General features: G+C 45.3%; 1 protein-coding gene across 1 annotated transcript in view; it reads left to right on the forward strand.

Moving 5' to 3' along the window:
* CDH12 (cadherin 12) overlaps positions 1–21316 on the forward strand; it is a 758791-nt gene that overhangs the window by 460598 nt on the left and 276877 nt on the right. The gene's annotated exons all lie outside the window — the stretch shown is intronic.

Consider the following 21316-nt stretch of genomic DNA (forward strand, 5'->3'; position numbering starts at 1 on the left):
CAAACTTGGCACACTAAATCGACCCACTACCTGCAGAGATGCTCCCGTTCAGCTGAATGCTGCTGGAGGAAGTTCCACACCTTGTCAGACTTTCTCCATTATAAATTCATTTTGAGTTCATATATCACAGCCCTCACCCTTGCTAAACAATCCTACTTTTCTTCTCTTGTTCGTTCATGCTCACGCAGTCTCAGGCATCTCTTTAATACCTTCAACTCTCTCCTTTCCCCCACCTCAAGCCACCCCTCAAACTGACCTTTCAGCAGATAGCCTTGCATGCTATTTTACTGACAAGATTGAACAGTTAAGGAAATAATTCTCTCCCCTTTGCTCCTCCCTCTCACAACCACACATGGACCGTACCTTCCCTACCCTACAGGCTTTCTCCCCAGCTGCAGAACAGGAGGTGACTTTGCTTCTGCTCTCCTCTAGTTCCACCACCTGTCTGATGGATTCAGTGCCTTCCCACCTTATCAGATTCCTCTCTATTTGTCTTGTACTGTCCTTAACACACATCCTAAACTCTTTCATCTGGTGTTGTCCCTGCTCCCCTTAAGCATGCTACTGTCGTACCCATCCTAAAAAAGCCATCCCTAGACTCGTCTTCCTGTTCCAACTATCTTCCCATATCCCTGTTGCTTTTTTCTTCAAAACTTCTAGAAACTTCTAGAAAGACTTGTCTTTACTCGTATGACTAACTTCCTAAATTACAACTCCCTCCTTGATCATCTTCAATCTGGCTTTCGCCCCCTCCACTCTACTGAGACTGCTCTTATTAAAGTTACAAATGACCTAATCAAAGCAAAATTCAAAGGCCACTACTCCATAATAATTCTTCTTGACCTCTCTGCTGCCTTTGACCATGTTGATCATGTCCTATTCAATCCCTCAGTCTCTGTTACACTATCCTCTTGTGGTTCTCCTCCGATCTCTCCCAACGTTCGTTCAGTAACTCCTTTTGCAAAGACACCTCCTCCTCTCGCCCTGTCTTGGTTGGAGTCCCCCATGGATCTGTTCTTGATCCCCTTCTGTTCTCTCTTCAAACTGCCTCTCTTGGCAAACTCATTAACTCCTTTGGATTGCTACCATCTGTATGCAGATGACACCCAGATATATCTCTACTCCCCTCAACTTTCCCCTGCGGTCCTGCAACGTGTCACTGCTTGCCTTTCTTCAATTTCTGATTGGATGCCCTCCCGCTTTCTTAAATTCAATCTCTCTAAAAATGAGCTTCTTATTTACCCCCTCATAATGCTGATCCTCCTCCTTAACTTTCCCTGCATCTTTGATCCTGGCCTCACCTTTGCACCACATATCCAGTATGTTGCTATAACCTGTCAATTCCACCTTAAAAATATCGCCCACATCTGCCCCTTTCTCACGCAAGGTGCTGCCAAGGAACTTGTTCATGCTCTGGTAATCTCTCACATGGACTACTGTAACTCTCTCCTAGTTGGTCTCCACCAAAGCCGAACTGCCCCGCTACAATCTGTAATTGTAACGGATCACCTGACACCCCAACTGGGTACCTCCGTTGACAGACGCTTCCTAGCTGACGCCGAGGACCATAAGCACCACACCGGACACCACAACCACTGCAGGCTCCACAACCGCCGTAGCTTAACTGGAGTCTCACCGTCTTCCTTCCACCCTGGATCAACTCTGTATTCCAGGACCATGTAGGAAAGACCTCTCCTCCAGGAGAGTGTATCAGGAACAGCTCTTAAAAGTATAGCAATCCCCATTGTGAATATAGCAGTTCCCTACAATAACGAGACGAGGCTACATATTGAGGGTTAAATAGGAACAGAATGAACTGAAGGTTTATTGTCTCTTTTATACAAGTTTTCCCACAAGGTTACCACCCATGTGGACCTTGTGGTACACAAGACACAAAGTTACTGTCAGGGTACTCACCTGTGAGACAGACGGCAAGACGTGGTCGCTCCTGGAATTCCCAACAGGGGACTTGAACCGGGGTACTTGTCTATCCCAGTCCTGCTCTCTACCTCTGAGCCACAGCGGCTTTACCTGAGACTTCCGATTCCGGCCTTGTTCATTCTGGCTTGGCTACTACTCCGGGGGCTGCACCATGACTTGCCTGCTTCTCACCTGACTCTGATCTCCATTAGCAGGGTATTTAAACCCAGCCTCGCCCTGCAATCATTGTCAAGTCTTTGATCTTTGTTCCTGTGTCGTACCAGTGTTCCTGTTTATTCTGCTTCGTGTATTTGACCTCGGCTTGTGACTACGTTTATCCTACCTCTGGCATCCTTTGACCTCGGCTATCCCTCGACTATCCTGCTGGTTCTGTCCTTGCCTGTCCTGCGAATTTGGTACTGCATCCTGCACAGCCCCCGTGCACAGACCCACGGGCCAGGTGAATTCTTACCTGACCACCTCGGCCTGTGGCTATCTGCAAGGGTGAGCGTCATATCTGCGCTACAGACTCCCAACTCAGGTAAGACCCTGACAAAAGACTTGACCAATATGGAGTCCGCAGAAATGTGCTCACCCTCACTCCAGCAAGTGTCCAGCTTGGCCCAGATTGTTTCGGAGTTGCAGCAGGAACTTTTATCTCTTAAAGGCGCAGTACATCCAGCTCCGGAACCCTTTGTCATCATGCCCGACAGATTCGATGGTAACTACACGTCCTTCCAGTCATTCAGGATGGATTGCGAGGTATTATTTTCTTTAAAGCCTCGAACTTACGCCACGGATTTCATCAGGGTCAGAGCGGCTATCAACCTGTTGTCTGGACGCATTAAAACCTGGTCTTACCAAATGTTGCAGAGGAAGAGTCCTGTCCTTGTCAGCTGGGAGTCCTTTATTATTGCCTTGGACTCACAGTGCAGGATCACTAAGCCCAAGCCAGCTTCTACTACTAAAAAATCGCGGAGTCTACGTCACCACACCCCAGTGATACCCTCTTATGATTCAGTTCCCAGGAGAACTCCAGAGGTATCCTGTGTTCAACTTGATCCTGAGGAGCCTATGCAAATTGGACGTGTCCACTGCAAAGTCACACCGGGAGAGAGGGACCGAAGGAGAAGCCATGGTCTGTGCTTTTACTGTGGAGAAGGTGGACACTTCATCACCCTTTGTCCTGTTCGCCCTCCTAGACCTCCTGCTCCAGAGTCGTCTGCTGTTACTACCAAAGTTGCTTCCTGTATTACCACCACTACTTCCTACCCACTTGAAAAGGATTTACCCAAGGATTGTGTAATTTCTTCTAATGGCACTACGGTCTGTAAAAAAGACTTGGAAGTGTTCGAAAAAGCACTGCTAGCTGCGAGCACTGTCCCTCCCGAAGTGGTGGAAGTTTTTGTCACCCCTACCCGGAACCTAGACCGATCGTCAGCTGTACCAGAAGCTGGTACTGGGAAATCCCGAACTAATCAGGGATCCCATGCTGAGGACTTTCACTATGGGGACTCGACGGATTCTGAGAGTGACACTGGTGAGACGGATTACTTCGATGAGGAGCCTGCTTACGCCCAGAGGTCGTTTTTGAAGGGGGAGGTACTGTCAGGGTACTCACCTGTGAGACAGACGGCAAGACGTGGTCGCTCCTGGAATTCCCAACAGGGGACTTGAACCGGGGTACTTGTCTATCCCAGTCCTGCTCTCTACCTCTGAGCCACAGCGGCTTTACCTGAGACTTCCGATTCCGGCCTTGTTCATTCTGGCTTGGCTACTACTCCGGGGGCTGCACCATGACTTGCCTGCTTCTCACCTGACTCTGATCTCCATTAGCAGGGTATTTAAACCCAGCCTCGCCCTGCAATCATTGTCAAGTCTTTGATCTTTGTTCCTGTGTCGTACCAGTGTTCCTGTTTATTCTGCTTCGTGTATTTGACCTCGGCTTGTGACTACGTTTATCCTACCTCTGGCATCCTTTGACCTCGGCTATCCCTCGACTATCCTGCTGGTTCTGTCCTTGCCTGTCCTGCGAATTTGGTACTGCATCCTGCACAGCCCCCGTGCACAGACCCACGGGCCAGGTGAATTCTTACCTGACCACCTCGGCCTGTGGCTATCTGCAAGGGTGAGCGTCATATCTGCGCTACAGACTCCCAACTCAGGTAAGACCCTGACAGTTACAAAGCTAATCAAAACACTCTTGTACAGTTAGGCACTCCCAGATAATGTACACAAACCCTCCCCGCTGCCTGTGATACAATTACCAAAAACAATAAACTAACTCAATTACCCACATGCAGAAAATACAAATTTTTAACAAAACACAGAGAACAAAACACCACATATCCCCACAAATTATACATCCCTGGATGAACAACATATCCGAAAATCCCCGAGATCAGAACAGAGGTTCAAATGTTTTGTGGAAGTCACATTTGACCGACCGCAAGCATGGCTTTCATGCCCAAAACAGTTCCTCAGACTTAGGCTGTGTGGCAGGTTTATCTTCTCCTCTATCCTGGAGATAATTGGCTTAAGTGGCGGTGGTAACCTAATTATATCCAGTAACAGGAAATATCTCTAAGTCAAAAATTGTTACAAAAACCACATTAAAATACATAACTCTTAAAATACAATGTTTAACCTATATGTCCAACATACCCCCAGATAGCTTGGATCTGAGCGCTCAACATGTCTGAAAAGCACTCAGATCTCACGAATACAGTTGGATCGCCATGGGGTTAAACAATAGTAAGGGCTGATGAGAGATTGAGGAGGGACAAAGCAGCCAGTTTCAACTGGTTTGGCAGTGTCCCTAGGACAACGCCTTGCTGGAGAACAATAGGACAGGAAAAAGGGGGAGAGGAAGAGGCACATTTTCTCATGGAAGACCCTTTTTAGCATGTCTTTATGCAGGGCCCATAGTCTTGGGGAAGTTGGCTGGCAATCAGGCCTCTCCAGGGTAGTTCGTAACAGTAATGAATGCTGCCGCCGGGCTGATCTTTCTCACACGTCACTCCTCCCATACCTCACCCTTCTGTCGATTCTTACACTTGCTTCTTGTATCCTATAAGTGTAAATTCAAAATACTAAACCTTACCTATAAATCTCTAACCAACTTTAGCCCCTCTTACATTTCTTCCCTTATTCATAGATATGCCCCTTCTCGGTCTCTCCGCTCTGCCGGTAACTTTCTCCTGTCCACTGCTCGCACCTTTACTGCTAACTCATGGTTGCAGGACTTCTGGCGGGTGGCTCCCTTCTTTTGGAACAGCCTGCCTACCCCATCAGACTCTCACCTAGTCTTCAACTGTTTAGGAAGTCCCTCAAACACATCTGTTCAGAAATTCTTATGGACTCCCAGAGTTACTTATCTATACGTGTCCAAATCTGTCTCTCTCTCTCTCTCCTAAAAGAGCCCTACTCCACTCTCACCTCCAGCTCTGCTACTTCTCCACCTTTTTTGGTGGCTGTCCCACTTTGCTGCCCTGTTGTGTATTTGTAACCCACCTCCTCTAGACTGTATGTTCGTTTGAGCAGGGTCCTCATCTACCTATTGTTCCTATGTCATTGTGTAATTGCCTCATTTATTGTAAATGTCCCCCTTTCATAATATTGTAAAGTGCTACAGAATTAGTTGGCACTATATAAATTCAAATAATAATAATAATAATAAGGGGGAGCAGTGAAGTCCAAGTTCTTCATTGTCTTTTGTGTAATGTAACAGCAACGGTCATTTTTCAACACTAATTTTATGGTTGAACTGACTTCAGCATTTCTTTCTCCTTCATCAGCATTTGATGTGCCCTTGGATTGGAAAAGCACAGTGCTTTGATTCAAAGCAGCCTTTTCTTAAAAAAAAAAAAAAAAAAAAAAAAAAAAGAACATCATCTGTGGTGCTTGTAATAATTCAGGTGAATTTACACTATGCAGCAACAGATTTCTTAACCCATGAATTAAACATAGAGTTCCTAGCATAATTTTAGGAAGTTTATTTAAATCTTTTTTAGTATTTTTCTAGTATTGTTTGTATTAGGGAATTTTTCACACTCCCTTTAGCTTATTCTATTCTACTGTCTCCTCTAAGCAGTCTATCCTTAAAAATGAGGCCATGACATAATATTGGCTGTGACGAAGCTCCTGTACTCTGAGTACCTCCACCCAGTTTGCTTCCTCAATGTTTGCCGGGACCTTGGAGCGATTCAACCCCAGTCACCGAAGCTTGACTGGCGTCTCTCTGGATATTTTCCACCAGACCAGCCTGCAGCTCTTCTTCCAGGCAGGTATCGATTCCTCTGCAACATCCCCTTCCAGGCAAGTATATCTGTCTCCACCTCTGCAGCCCTCCTTCCAGGCAGGAATCCACCTCTGCCAGCATTGTGATAGCCTCTTTCTTTACAAAGACACTTGCAGTTCTCAGGCCTAGCTTTCTTTGACTTGTCCCAGACTGATGCAGCCAGCCAACAGGTCAGAAGACTCTTTTACTGTGAAAAATCCACACAGGACACACAGTTCCAAAAATAACTAACATGACTAGCCCATATGCTCATTACATATAGATTGCTGTGACAACTTTAATAAAATACAAATAACAACATAATATCAGACAACATACAGGAATGCTTGTCTTTGAAATATTATGTAAGTCCAATAAAAAAGGTACCATTGCATACTGCAATACTTTGGTATTTTGGCATCTTGTCTACTGGACTAATACGGCTAATCCAATCTACACTACTATGGCAGATACTGAATACAGCCACATAAAGAAGCAAATGATCAAACTGATTAGAAGAGAAACACAGACCAACAGTGACATATATTTTCTTACGCGTTGAAAGAAAATTTATCTAATCCCAAGTGGACTCCGAATTAAGAACCCACTTTATTCAGGACACTACAGACTTCCTCAATAAACCTAATGAACTACCAGAAAACACTATACTAGTGACAATGTATGTGGAATCCTTATACAGTAACATCCCACATAAGGATGATATTGAGGCCTGCATTAAATTTTTCTCATCCCACTGACTAATGCACAAATATGATTGCCCAATAATTGCCCAGCCTATAGAATTCATACTCACACATAACTATTTCAGTTTTAATAACAATACCTACAAATGGCAGGGACAGTGATGGGCACAAAAATTTCACCACAATACGCTAATCTTTTCATGGCTGACATAGAAAACAGATTTTTATGTACACAGCCCCACAAACCATATACATATTATCGTTACATTGATTATATTTTCATAATATGGACAGAAGGAGAAGAAAGCCTTATAGACTTCCATAAATCATTAAATTAATTCCACCTGTCAGTAAACCTTAAAATAAACTTTACAAATCATAGTGAGTTTCTTGGACTGCACAATAACTGTCACCAATTGGAATTCTTTATTCATCTGTATAAAGAAAACCCACAGATAGGTACAGTAGTGATGTCGCGAACACAACATTTTCGGTTCGCGAACGGCGGACGCGAACTTCCACAAATGTTTGCGAACCGGCGAACCGGGCGAACCGCCATTGACTTCAATGGGCAGGCGAATTTTAAAACCCACAGGGACTCTTTCTGGCCACAATAGTGATGGAAAAGTTGTTTCAAGGGGACTAACACCTGGACTGTGGCATGCCGGAGGGGGATCCATGGCAAAACTCCCATGGAAAATTACACAGTTGATGCAGAGTCTGGTTTTAATCCATAAAAGGCATAAATCACCTAACATTCCTAAATCACAATGGATATGGATTGACACCTGACATATGACATACTGACACCTTGACATATGGATTGACACCTGTCCTCAGAGCCCCTGATACACACTGACACAGAGCAGAATAGGGACTGTTCCCCCTACATAGGGTCACTTGGCAGATATGGATTGACACCTGTCCTCGGAGACCCTGATACACACTGACACAGAGCAGAATAGGGACTGTTCCCCCTACATAGGGTCACTTGGCAGATATTGATTGACACCTGTCCTCAGAGACCATGATACACACTGACACAGAGCAGAATAGGGACTGTTCCCCCTACATAGGGTCACTTGGCAGATATGGATTGACACCTGTCCTCAGAGACCCTGATACACACTGACACAGAGCAGAATAGGGAATATTGACTAAATGCCAAACATTGTTATACAGGGGAATATTCAGTAAATAAGGATAAGGGGGGGGGCTACTGTCCTCCCGCCGCCCCCATCTGTGAGCGGTGGGTAGGGACCATAAAAATAATGAGGGGGGACCTACTGTATGATGTTGTATCGATCAGGTAGTGTAAGGGTTACGCCCGCTTCACAGTGACAGACCAAACTCCCCGTTTAACGCACCGCAAACAGTCCATTTGCACAACCGCAAACTCCGCATTTGCACAAGGTTGGATACCAAGCTAGCCATGTCCGTTCCTTGTCCTCACTGATGTCATTGAAGGTCTCTTCCTCCACCCAGCCACGTACAACACCAATGGTCCCCGAAAGTATGCTAATACACTAAAAAAAGAAAAAAATCTCCCAAGAAGGAGATCTAAAACTGGCATAGGAAAAGGTTAGACAACTATAATAAAGTGATACCTACAAATCCTAGTGAGCATAGGTGTATAATAGAGGGAGAAAGGGAAAGCAGAGTAATGCTTCCTAATACCGTGGTTAGTACCCTTTGTTAAAGTAAATTGAGTAATGGCCAAAAGTCTTTATTGTATCATTTATAAATAACAAAGGGATACTATACTCATTCCCCTATAGTGGCTAATTGTGTAATAATGGCAATACTATTGCCTATTATATAATATTGGCAAGGGCAAGGAAATTCCCTCTAAATAGATGGGTATATGCAGAGAGTATGGAGTGATAAAGTGTCAATAAGGTGATATAAAGTTAAATGTATCACAGACACACAGCCACCCTTTCTCTTAGCTAGTTTCCATAAATGCTGGATAGGTAGAAGGGCTATAAAGACTCAGAGAGGTCTAAGAAGAATCCTATAAACTAGCCCTAATCTCCTTAAACACCTTCAAGGGTGTTCTAAGCTAAAGCTCAATCTAAAAGTTTAGATGACTGCCTGATTTCCCATCACAGATGCTGGCTAGGAATAACACTGTGCAAGACAAAGAGTGGGCCATAGTGCAGTAAAGTGTCCCTAGTGAAGTGAAAAAGAGAATAACGAGCTGGCGCCCAAGAGAATAACGAGCTGGTGCCCTATCAGGGGACATGTATATGGCATCGATTTTAGGAAGCGGGAGATGGAAAAAGATGCTTGGTCGGTCCTCCTACTTCAAATTTGGGGCACTGCGCGTGCACTCTAATGTGCCACCAGATAGGAGTGGTGTGTTAAGTAGTACTATTCCTATCAGTTTAATCCCTGTTATGTGCCTTTTTTTGGTTTGTTTTTTGAAGCCACAGTGCAGCACCAGAGGCCCGAAAAATTAGGCATGTACACATGCCTGAAAAATTAGGTATTGTTGCAGCCGATGCTATAGCAGCGGCCAGAAAAATTGATGTTTGATTCCCAGGCAGAAAGTGCCCTAAAACAATGCGGCTTGAACAACCCTAGTTGCTGGCGGATAAGTCACGCAAGTAAACCGGCATTCAGAGCTAAAATATAGCAGCGTGTGGACCATTTTTAGCCCAAGGCAGCTCATCTCATCAGGCCTTTTTTAGTCGAATGTATGTATGCCCACTGTCAGTCCCTTCGGGATCCATCCCTCATTCATCTTAATAAAGGTGAGGCAATCTACAGGTCGTTCTCCTTCAGCCTTTTTATACGAGGGTCCCTCAACAGGCACGACAGCATGAAAGACCCCATTTGCACAAGGTTGGATGCCGAGCTACTCATTTCCCGTTCCTCCTCCTCAGTGATCTCAATGAAGGTATGTTCTTCCCCCCAGCCACGTACAACACCACGGGTACCAGATAGGTGACAACGAGCACCCTGGGATGCCTGTTGTGGTTGGTCTTCCTCCTCCTCCTCAAAGCCACATTCCACCTCTGACTCCTCTTCCTCACAATCCTTTTCCAGCGTTGCCGCAGGTCCAGCAAGCGATGCTGATAAGGCTGTTTCTGGTGGTGATGGTGACCACAACTCTTCCTCTTCACGCTCATCTATGGCCTGATCCAGCACTCTTCGCAGGGCACGCTCCAGGAAGAAAACAAATGGTATGATGTCACTGATGGTGCCTTCGGTGCGACTGACTAGGTTTGTCACCTCCTCAAAAGGACGCATGAGCCTACAGGCATTGCGCATGAGCGTCCAGTAACGTGGCAAAAAAATTCCCAGCTCCCCAGAGGCTGTCCTAGCACCCCGGTCATACAAATATTCATTAACGGCTTTTTCTTGTTGGAGCAGGCGGTCGAACATTAGGAGTGTTGAATTCCAACGTGTCGGGCTGTCGCAAATCAAGCACCTCACTGGCATGTTGTTTCGCCGCTGGATATCTGCAAAGTGCTCCATGGCCGTGTATGAACGCCTGAAATGGCCACACACCTTCCTGGCCTGCTTCAGGACGTCCTGTAAGCCTGTGTACTTATGCACAAAGCGTTGTACGATCAGATTACACACATGTGCCATGCACGGCACATGTGTCAACTTGCCCAACTTCAATGCCACCAACAAATTTTTCCCGTTGTCACAAACCACTTTGCCGATATCCAGTTGCTGCGGAGTCAGCCACTTTTCCACCTGTGCGTTCAGGGCCCACAGAAGTGCTTGTCCGGTGTGACTCTCTGCTTTCAAGCAAGTCAAACCAGGGCCGTCTTTAATATTGATTGGACCCTGGGCAAGCATCTGCTTGGGCCCCCTGTAATGCAATTACTCCCTCCACCCCAACCTAGAGGCGAAACTAATGTAAAGAGTGCCTTGGTGCAAAAAGAAATTCAGGCCTGCCCTGTAGTACAAGAGTAAAGAAAATATAGATCCCCATCTGTCATACAACTCCTGTGATGCTATGCCAGCTGGGGATCTATCATCCTTGCAGGGTTGTATTTTTGAGCAGTGTTTGTGCAATTGAATGTCAGCATGTTATTGTATAGAGTGTATGTGTGCATGTAGGGGTGTATTTGTATGTACTGTTACCATTGGAATGCAGTGGTGTACTTGTGTGTAGTGTTTGCGTTTGAATATAATTTTAGCGTTTTAATACAGGAATGTGTTTGTATGTAATGTTTGTATTTGCATGCAGTGGGGTGTTTGGATGTAGTGTCTTTTAAATGCATATGTACATTTGTGTGTAGTATTGGTGTTTCAGCAAACTGGTGTGTTTGTATGTAATGCTTGTGTTTGCAGGGGTCTGTTTGCATGTTGTGTGATTTCTGGGATGCATGCACATACATATTAACACATATACACATACACATTAACACAGATACACACATAAACACATTGACACATGCTCACACCTTGACACATAATGGCACATACACATACACACACACACACACACACACACACACACTCAGATACACACCCTTTGACACACAGATACAAGCACTTTGATACACACACACACACTGGCACATCCACACACAGAGATACACACACACACACACACTCATACACACACATACATAAAGGTATAAATGCAGGGGTGTATATGGGTACAGTGCTAGAGATGAAATGTAGGAGTGTATTTGTGTTGGCATTAAAATGCTGGGATGTATGCATCACCACACATTTAGATGCACACTTACACACACCGACACATACATACACACACACACACACACACACACAAACTAACACACAAGTACACATACACAGGTATACATACACACAGAAACACTGACACACAGACAAACACAGCCAGATACGCACACTGACACAAACACAGCCAGATACACACAATGACATAAACACATATATGTGTACATTTACATATTTTAATCTCTGCCTTCTAGCAGCTCTTGAACAGCAACTCCCAGCAACCTTGGCCAATATAATGTCTCAACTCTGTTCTTACATACCCTGGTCTAGAATTTAGCAAAAGTGGCATTTGGAAATGGTGTACAGCCTTTGATAACACTTGATGCAATAATATGCTAAAATAAATACTTTTTACATTTATATTGAATAGGGAACTGTCAGGTTCTTCTAGGATTTTTACCATGTACTTATTCCATGTGTGTCACATTACAAACACCAACACTTGAATAAAAGTAATATCAGAAATAAGCAAAACAAAAAACAAAACATATTTAGCCACCCATCTGTCTCCTTACCTTTTGGGTACAGAAAGGTGGCTTCCCTGGTGTCCAGTGGGAGCTTGCTGGCCCGGGCTGATGGGAGTCTCACTTCCTCCTAGCATGCCACAGAGAAGAAAAGGGATCACAGGGCAGTGTGTGAGGGGGCTAGCTGTGAGTATGTATTCAGCCAACCCACATAATACAGGGGCCAGGTCCAGAGCAGTATTAAAGGGCTGTGGCCCCTGATTACCTCAGGTGCTGCAGGGGAGCCATATGACAGCTGCCTTAGGGCCCCCAGGAGTAACTGGGCCTGGGGCAGCTGTCCCTTTTGCCCCTCCTTAAAGACGGCCCTGAGTCAAACCCAAGACGGCATGACACTGCCGTATCCAGGATCTGGAATAGTACCTGGGGAGCTGGGGGGGTGCCGTTTATGTGGAGCAAGACGCAGCAGCAGAAGAGGACTCAGCCGAGGAGGTTATGGAAGAGGATTGAGTAGGAGGAGTAGAGAAGGTGGCAGCAGGCCTGCCTGCAAGTCGTGGCGGTGTCACCAACTCCTCTGCAGAGCCACGCATTCCATGCTTGGCAGCCGTCAGCAGGTTTACCAAATGCGCAGTGTAGGTGATATACCTGCCCTGACCATGCTTTGCAGACCAGGTATCAGTGGTCAGATGGACCCTTGCCCCAACACTGTGTGCCAGACATGCCATTACTTCCTTTTGTACAATCGAGTACAGGTTGGAGATTGCCTTTTGTGCAAAGAAATTTCGTCCGGGTACCTTCCATTGTAGTATCCCAATAGCCACACATTTTTTGAATGCCTCAGACTCCACCAGCTTGTATGGTAAAAGCTGGCGGGCTAATAGTTCAGACAAGCCAGCTGTCAGACGCTGGGCAAGGGGGTGACTTTCTGACATTGGCTTCTTACGCTAAAACATGTCCTTGACAGACACCTGACTGTGGGCAGATGAGCGTGAACTGCTCAAGGCGAGAGACGGAGTGGCGGATGGTTGAGAGGGGGCAAGGAGGACAGCAGTGGTTGACGTGGCTGAAGATGCTGCACTAGGAGGAGGATGGCGGCTTTGAGTTTGTGTGCTGCTGGTACTCATGTGTTGATCCCATAGGCTTTTGTGATGTGAGATCATGTGCCTAGGCAAAGCAGTTGTACCTAGGTGGGTGTTGGACTTCCTACGACTCAGTTTCTTTTGGCAAGGGTTGCAAATGGCATCGTTGTTGTCAGAGGCAGACACACAAAAAAAATGACACACTGCTGAGCTCTGCAATGACGGCATTCTGGTGGGGGACACAGCATGCGTTGATTGGTGTGCTGTCGGGCTGACCCCGGATGCCGATGCATGCTGTCTGACTGTTCCACTAGCTCCTTGCGACGACCTCCCCCTGCTTCCAACTCGTCTCCTCCTCCACCTCTCTGTCTCCCCATCTGAACTTTCGCCCTGTTCTTCATCTTGCCGAGCGGGCACCCACGTGACATCCATGGACGTATCGTCATCATCAACTGCTTCACTTGTATCTGACAACTCAGCAAAGGAAACAGCAGCAGGTACAACATCATCATCATCACACCATACATCCATGTGTGTAATGCTGCCTGCCTGAGACATATCGCTGTTATCTACATCCTCTGGCAATAATGGTTGCGCATCACTCTTTTCTTCAAACGGATGTGTAAATAACTCCTCTGACATAACAAGTGAAGCGGCTGTGGTGCTAGTGTTGGTGATGGCGGCAGGTGGGTGAGTGGTATCTTGAGAGGTGCCCGAAGCTAAGCTGGAGGAGGATGGTGCGTCAAGGTTCCGAGCGGAAGCTGTAGAAGATTTGGTGTCCTGTGTTAGCCAGTCAACTATGTCCTCAGAACTTTTCAAGTTCAGGGTACGTGGCCTCTGAAAACTGGGCATAATTCTAGGGCAAAAGGGAATCACAGCACCACGACCACGATGGCCCCTGCGGGGTGGCCTGCCTCTGCCTGTCATTTTTTTTGGATTAGTGGTTCTATGCGTGCAAGCTACTGTGAGACCAGATATGAGTTGCAATGTGCACTGGCAGAGGTTGGCAGAGTACACGCTGTAGGCCTGACACCCGCTTGAAAACAACTAACTGCTATTCAATCTATAACAGTGGAAAAAGTTTTTGGGTTTTAAATGCACGCTATAGTGACACCAGATATGAGTGGCAAAGTGCACTTGCAGAGGTTGGCAGAGTACATGCTGAAGGCCTGACACCCGCTTTAAGGACACTGACTGCTATTAGCTTACAGTGAAAAACGTTTTTTCTTTTTAAAGGCATGCTATAGTGACACCAGATATGAGTGGCAAAGTGCACTTGCAGAGGTTGGCAGAGTATACGCTGAAGGCCTGATGCCCGCTTTAAGGACACTGACTGCTATTAGCTTACAGTGAAAATCTTTTTTTCTTTTTAAAGGCACGCTATAGTGACACCAGATATGAGTGGCAAAGTACACTGGCAGAGGTTGGCAGAGTACACGCTGAAGGCCTGACACCCAGCCGCTTGCAGACAACTAACTGCTATTAGCTTACAGTGAAAAACGTTTTTTCTTTTTAAAGGCACGCTATTGTGACACCAGATATGAGTGGCAAAGTACACTGGCAGAGGTTGGCAGACAACACGCTGAAGGCCTGACACCCAGACGCTTGCAGACAACTAACTGCTATTCAATCTATTACAGTGAAAAAAAATGTTTTGTTTTTAAATGCAAGCTTAAGCTATTGTGACACCAGATATGAGTGGTGGCACTGGGCAAGTGGGCACAGTATCCACTGTGAGCCTGACACAGAAGCTGGCAGGCAGGCAACTGCAATTACATTACACAGAAAAAAAAAAGCAGACTGATGTTCTAGCCCTAAAAAGGACTTTTTGGGGTGCTGTCCTTACAGCAGAGATCAGATGAGTCCTTCAGGACTGTAGTGGACACTGAATACCCTAGCCTAGCTATCAATTTCCCTATCAAATGAGCAGCAGCTACACTTTCCCTCCTCTATCTAAGAATGCAGCTTCAGAATGAATCTAAAATGGATGCTGTACAGGAGGTGGGAGGGTCTAGAAGGGAGGGTCTGCTGCTAATTTGCTGGAATGTGTCTGCTGACCGTGAGGGACAGGGTCAAAGTTTACTCAATGATGACGAATAGGGGGCGGATCGAACCGTGCATGTGTTCGCCTGCCGTGGCGAACGCGAACACGCTATGTTCGCCAGGAACTATTCGCCAGCGAACAGTTCGGTACATCACTAAGGTACAGCTACCTCCACAATTCCAGAAATAAAAAAATAATATTTCCTGAACTACTAGCTTTTTCAAATAACCGCCTAACCTGAGACGGAGATTGATCTGCAGCAAATTGACCACAGAACATGAGCTCACACAGAATGGCACTGTACAATGCAACAAATCACTCTGCAAACTGTCTGAACAAATATGTGGCAATAACACAGTCAGACACAATAACAAATCATACAACATTAAGGGATCATATTCATGCACATCTGCGAATGTGATGTTCATGATAACTGTACATGGTACAGTGTGTGACAAAGGTTGCTACATTGTAGAAACTGGCCTTAAAGGGACACTCCAGGCACCCAGACCACTTCTGCTCATTGGAGTGGTCTGGGTGCCAACTCCCACTACCCTTAACCCTGCAAGTGTAATTATTGCAGTTTTTTTTAAACTGCAATAATTACCTTGCAGGGTTAACTCCTCCTCTAGTGGCTGTCTACTAGACAGCCACTAGAGGTCACTTCCTGCTCTATAGCACAGGTGTGTGAGGACCTCCAGCGTCGCTCTATTCCCCATAGGGAAGCATTGAAATTCATTTTCAATGCTTTCCTATGGGGTGCGCTAATGCGCATGCGCGGCTTTGCCGCGCATGCGCATTAGGTCTCCTCGGCCGGCCGGCGAGATCAGTCTCGCCCACCGGCCGACGTAAGCAGAAGGAGGAGCGGCGGGGGAGGAGGAAGCAGCGACATGGGACATGTCCCTGCCTCTGGTAAGTCACTGAAGGGGTTTTCACCCCTTCAGCAACTGGGGATTGGGGGTGGGAGGGAGAGGGACCCTCCAGTGCCAGGAAAACGGATCGTTTTCCTGGCACTGGAGATTCCCTTTAAGCGGCATCTTGCAATGAATCTACACAGACACTCAATCAAGATCCACAAAGAAAACAAATATTGTACCAATGTTGGTCATTACTTCACCCAGACTGGTCACTCCATCCAAAACCTCAGGATTAAAGTTCTTAAAGTGAATTTCATAGACTCTCATGAACGAAAGACATTTGAGATGAAAATGATCACACATTTCAACACCAGAAATGAAGGACTTAATGTAGACTCTGGCTTTCTCACACACTAACAAAACTTTTTATAAACACACATCTTAATGTCTTTATGGTTATTTTTCAATATTTTCACTTCACCTTTATTGGATCAATTTATATACATATATATATATATATATATATATATATATATATATATATATATATATATATATATATATATATATATATATATATATATATATATATATATATATATATATATATATATATATATATATATATATATATATATATGAAGCTATATATTTGCATGCACTGCTCTGCTGTTTTTTTGTTTTGGTTATTTGTTTCTTTTTAACTAGCTTATTGACTCTCTGTTTATTATTATTTTTTTTCTGGCTATTCTCAGCCAACCTGCACCTTTCACTTTCAGGCACATAGTCTGCTATTTATGACACCCCACTCATCTCCCCCCCTCCCCTCCTCTCCCCTTCTCTAACATCAGTTGTTTCAAGTGTTAAACTCTATCAGATTGATCAGTATTGCTTCAGACCTGAGGAAGAGAGGAAAACTCTTGAAAGCTTGTCTTTGAAATATTATGTTAGTCCAATAAAAAAGGTATCATTACATACTGCAATACTCTGGTATTTTGGCATCTTTACTAAGTAAGCAAACAGAAAAAGTTGTGTGAAATGTAAGTTTTATTAAAGGGACACTATAGTCACCAGAGCAACTACAGCTTATCAAATTTGTTCTAGTGAGTAGAATCATTACTTTCAGGCTTTTTGCTGTAAACACTGTATTTTCAGAGAAAAGCAGTGTTTACATTACAGGCTAGTGATAACTTCACTGGCCACTCCTTAGATGGCTGTTAGAGATCCTTCCTGGGTCAAGGCTGCTTAAACGATCCAAACATTCAGTATCTCCTCCCTCTGCATGCAGATACTGAACTTTCCTCACAGAGATTCATTGATTCAATTCATCTCTATAAGGATATGCTGATTGGCCATCATGCTGGTTCTGCCGCTGATCTGCCTCTTTGTCAGTCTTAGCCAATCCTATAGGGAAGCATTGTGATTGGATCAGGCTAACACTTCTGATGATGTCAGCAGACAGTTTGTTTTTGTGAGGAAAACAGCATGCAGATCTACAGCTGCAGGCTTAAGTAAAGTAAGATTTTGCTATATTTCTGGAGGCATGAGGGGCCCAGGGAGGCTAGATAGAGGTTTTAACACTCTAGGGTTTCTGTTCCTGACCCTATATTGATCCTTTAAGGCAGTGATGGCGAACCTTTTTGAGCCCGACTGCCCAAACCGCAATACATGCCAATTTTTTTTCCTTAAAGTGCCAACACGGCAATTAAACCTGAATATTGAGGTTTAAGTTTAGAAAAAACAACTCGTACTGTTGTCCGAACTAATTAACAACTTTTGTTTTAAAAGAACACAACAACAGGGAGTTCAATGATACAAATTTTAAATAATGATATAAATAGATAAAATTAAGCTTATATTTATTAGTATCTCCAACAAATGCAATACATACACACACAGACTGCTGAATACATACACACAGTCTGCTGAATATACACACACACACACAAGACTGATGAATATAGAGACTGATGAATACACATACAGACAGTCTGCTGAGTACACAGACAGACAGTCTGCTGAGTACACAGACAGACAGACTGCTGAGTAGACAGACAGACTGCTGCGTACACGAAGACTGCTGAATACACGCACACACACTGCATTGAGGTGTGTGTGTGTGAGGGGTGCTGTGTGTGAGGGGTGCTGTGTGTGAGTGTGAGGTGGGGTGGGGTGGTGGATGTGGGGTGCTGTGTGGGGGTGTATGAGGGGTGCTGTGTGTGTGTGAGGGGTGCTGTGTGGGGGGTGCTGTGTGGGGAGGTAGGGGTGCTGGGCGGGGGTAAGGGTGCTGTGTGGGGGGGTTGGGGTGCTGTGTGTGGGGGTAGAAGTGATGTGTGTAGGGGGAGGGGAGGGGTGCCGGGTGTGGGGGAGGGGGGGGGGAGCTGGGTGTGGGGGAGGGGAGCTGTGTGTGGGGGGGTAGGGGTACTGTGGGGGTAGGGGTACTGTGGAGGGGGTAGGGGTACTGTGTGTGTGTGGGGGGTAGGGGTACTGCTGGGGGGTAGAGGTGCTGTGTGGGGGGGGTAGGGGTGCTGTGTGTGGGGGGGGTAGGGGTACTGCTGGGGGGTAGGGGTGCTGTGTGTGTGGGGGGGTAGGGGTACTGCTGGGGGTAGGGGTGCTGTGTGTGGGGGGTAGGGGTACTGCTGGGGGGTAGGGGTGCTGTGTGTGGGGGGGTAGGGGTACTGCTGGGGGGTAGGGGTGCTGTGTGTGTGGGGGGTAGGGGTACTGCTGGGGGGGTAGGGGTGCTGTGTGTGTGGGGGGTAGGGGTACTGCTGGTGGGTAGGGGTGCTGTGTGTGTGGGGGGGTAGGGGTACTGCTGGGGGGGGTAGGGGTGCTGTGTGTGGGGGGGTAGGGGTACTACTGGGGGGTAGGGGTGCTGTGTGTGGGGGGGTAGGGGTACTGCTGGGGGGTAGGGGTGCTGTGTGTGTGGGGGGGTAGGGGTACTGCTGGGGGGGTAGGGGTGCTGTGTGTGGGGGGGGGTAGGAGTACTGCTGGGGGGGTAGGAGTACTGCTGGGGGTTAGGGGTGCTGTGTGTGTGGGGGGTAGGAGTACTGCTGGGGGGTAGGAGTGCTGTGTGTGTGTGGGGTAGGGGTTCTGCTGGGGGTAGGGGTGCTGTGTGTGGGGGGGGAGAAAAAAAAAAGTACATTAAATTATTATCTTCTCTCCCCCCCCCCCTTCTTACCTTTAATGAAAGAGGGGGGGGACACAGTCATCCCTGGTGGTCCGGTGGTGGCAAGTACTGCTTCCGGTTCGGGAGGCAGGGGAGGGATCTTTGAAGCAGCTCCCCTGTCCTCCCGCGCGATGCTGTGTTGAGCGTTGCCATGGTAACGCGCGGCAATGCTCCACACAGCTTGCTTGCGGGAGGACAGGGGAGCTGCTTCAAAGATCCCTCCCCTGCCTCCCGAACCGGAAGCAGAGTAGGCGCCTGCCATTTCGGGCAGGCAGGTGCCTACTCTGCAGCGATGGCAAACCTATGTCCGTGTGCCCACAGAAAGGGCCCGGCGTGCCACCTGTGGCACGCATGCCATAGGTTCGCCATCACTGCTTTAAGGTATTACAATACAGTCTATGCTTGACCACCAAAGTTATAGCTAAAACAGATTTATAAAATTGTTAATGTAAGCATCCACACAGGTGCTGGAATAATGCTACTAATTAACTAATGGAGATAATTAAGTATCACTGAAAATAACTTTTCCATGCAAATCAAAGTTTAGCAACTATCAGAAATACAGTTGCCAATAGTGCTTGAAACATGGACATAAAGTCACAGACCCTGTGATTGTGTTATATCTTACTTCTTTGATACTGGGCAGTACATTGTAATCCTGGTCAATTTAAATTCTGCATTAAAACCCAAACTGCAACAATCTTAAAAGGCCAGTGAGGTCACCCAGACCACTAGTTTTAACTCTTTAATATAACATATTGCTGTTTTATAAAAATTACAATGTCTACATTAAAGGATTAAGCATGCCTCTAGTGGCTAAAGTTCCCGAATTGCCTCTACAATGTATTGCCATTAAAAGATTAAGGATGTCTCTAGTGGCTGTATTTCTCATTGCCGTGCATACAATCTCATTCCCTATCTGTATGAGATGTATTGTATTGGACTAAATTGCATGTGACATCAACAGGCATGCTGCCATCAACAGAGGCAAAGCTGGAGGTTGCTGCAAAGGAGTGTCATCGCTGGAAACAAAGTTAGTCATCTTTATTAAACATAGCTTTCACAGAGCAAACTTGGGTGGACAGTGATCACACTGCACTACACAGCTACCTATAGGCCAGAAAAGAAAACTACTTTTGTGTTTAGGACTCGTTTTTAAAGTTCAAAGGCGCCTTCTGCATACAAAGTAATGGTTTAATGAATATTAATACAATACTGTTCTGTGTTTTTATGGTACTCATTTTTTATAATTGGGATCTTATTAATGAGTTGTCATTATTTGGTTCATAAAAATTTTATGATACTGTTTTTCATGTTACACATATTTAAATGTGATATCATATGTTTTATTTCACATTTAATAAAACAATTATTTCCACATTGCACTCAGCTAGCATTTTTGCTCCATTTTACATTACTCAGCTGTTGTTCATCCTTACATGATTATTTTCCTTCATCCTCAATGAATTGTGTCATTAACAGTTGAATAATGACCTCGTAAACAAGCAAAATTGTCCTTGTTGCAATTTTCCTGAAAATTGCAGGCATTTGATAAGGACTATGTATAAAAACTCCATAAAAGCTTATCAGCGTGTGATGCAAATTAAACTGTGAAATTCGTTTTAGAATTGTTGCAGATTTTCTGCAAAATTACATTCAGGAAATAAATATGTAAGACTAGATTAAGCAAATGTTGATTGCCTGAAATATGGCAATAGTCCAATTCTATTTTCATACCACTGCATCCATATAATTAACTGTTAAATGGCATAGCGTATATAGCAAAGGTTTTTCTTTGGGATTTTTTATTTTGTTGTTTTTTTGAGAATGTATGTCAACGTTAAATGCATGTTTATTGCATAATACACTAATGTGTGAACTTGGCATTTCTAAAGTCCTTGGCTAACCTTTATTTGGGTGCCAAGTTTAAACATCACTGGAGAAATTTATAAATATAATAAAATCATCTAAAGCCGGTAAAATCAAAAGGTAGATCTCAAAGCTTTTGGAAAACTATAATTCTCATGATTTGTTTAAATACCTGTTCTCTTTCTAATGGGACAGGTGAGCAAAAA

This window comes from Pelobates fuscus, chromosome 4, assembly GCF_036172605.1.
Source record: "Pelobates fuscus isolate aPelFus1 chromosome 4, aPelFus1.pri, whole genome shotgun sequence".
NCBI classification, from domain to species: Eukaryota; Metazoa; Chordata; class Amphibia; order Anura; family Pelobatidae; genus Pelobates; species Pelobates fuscus.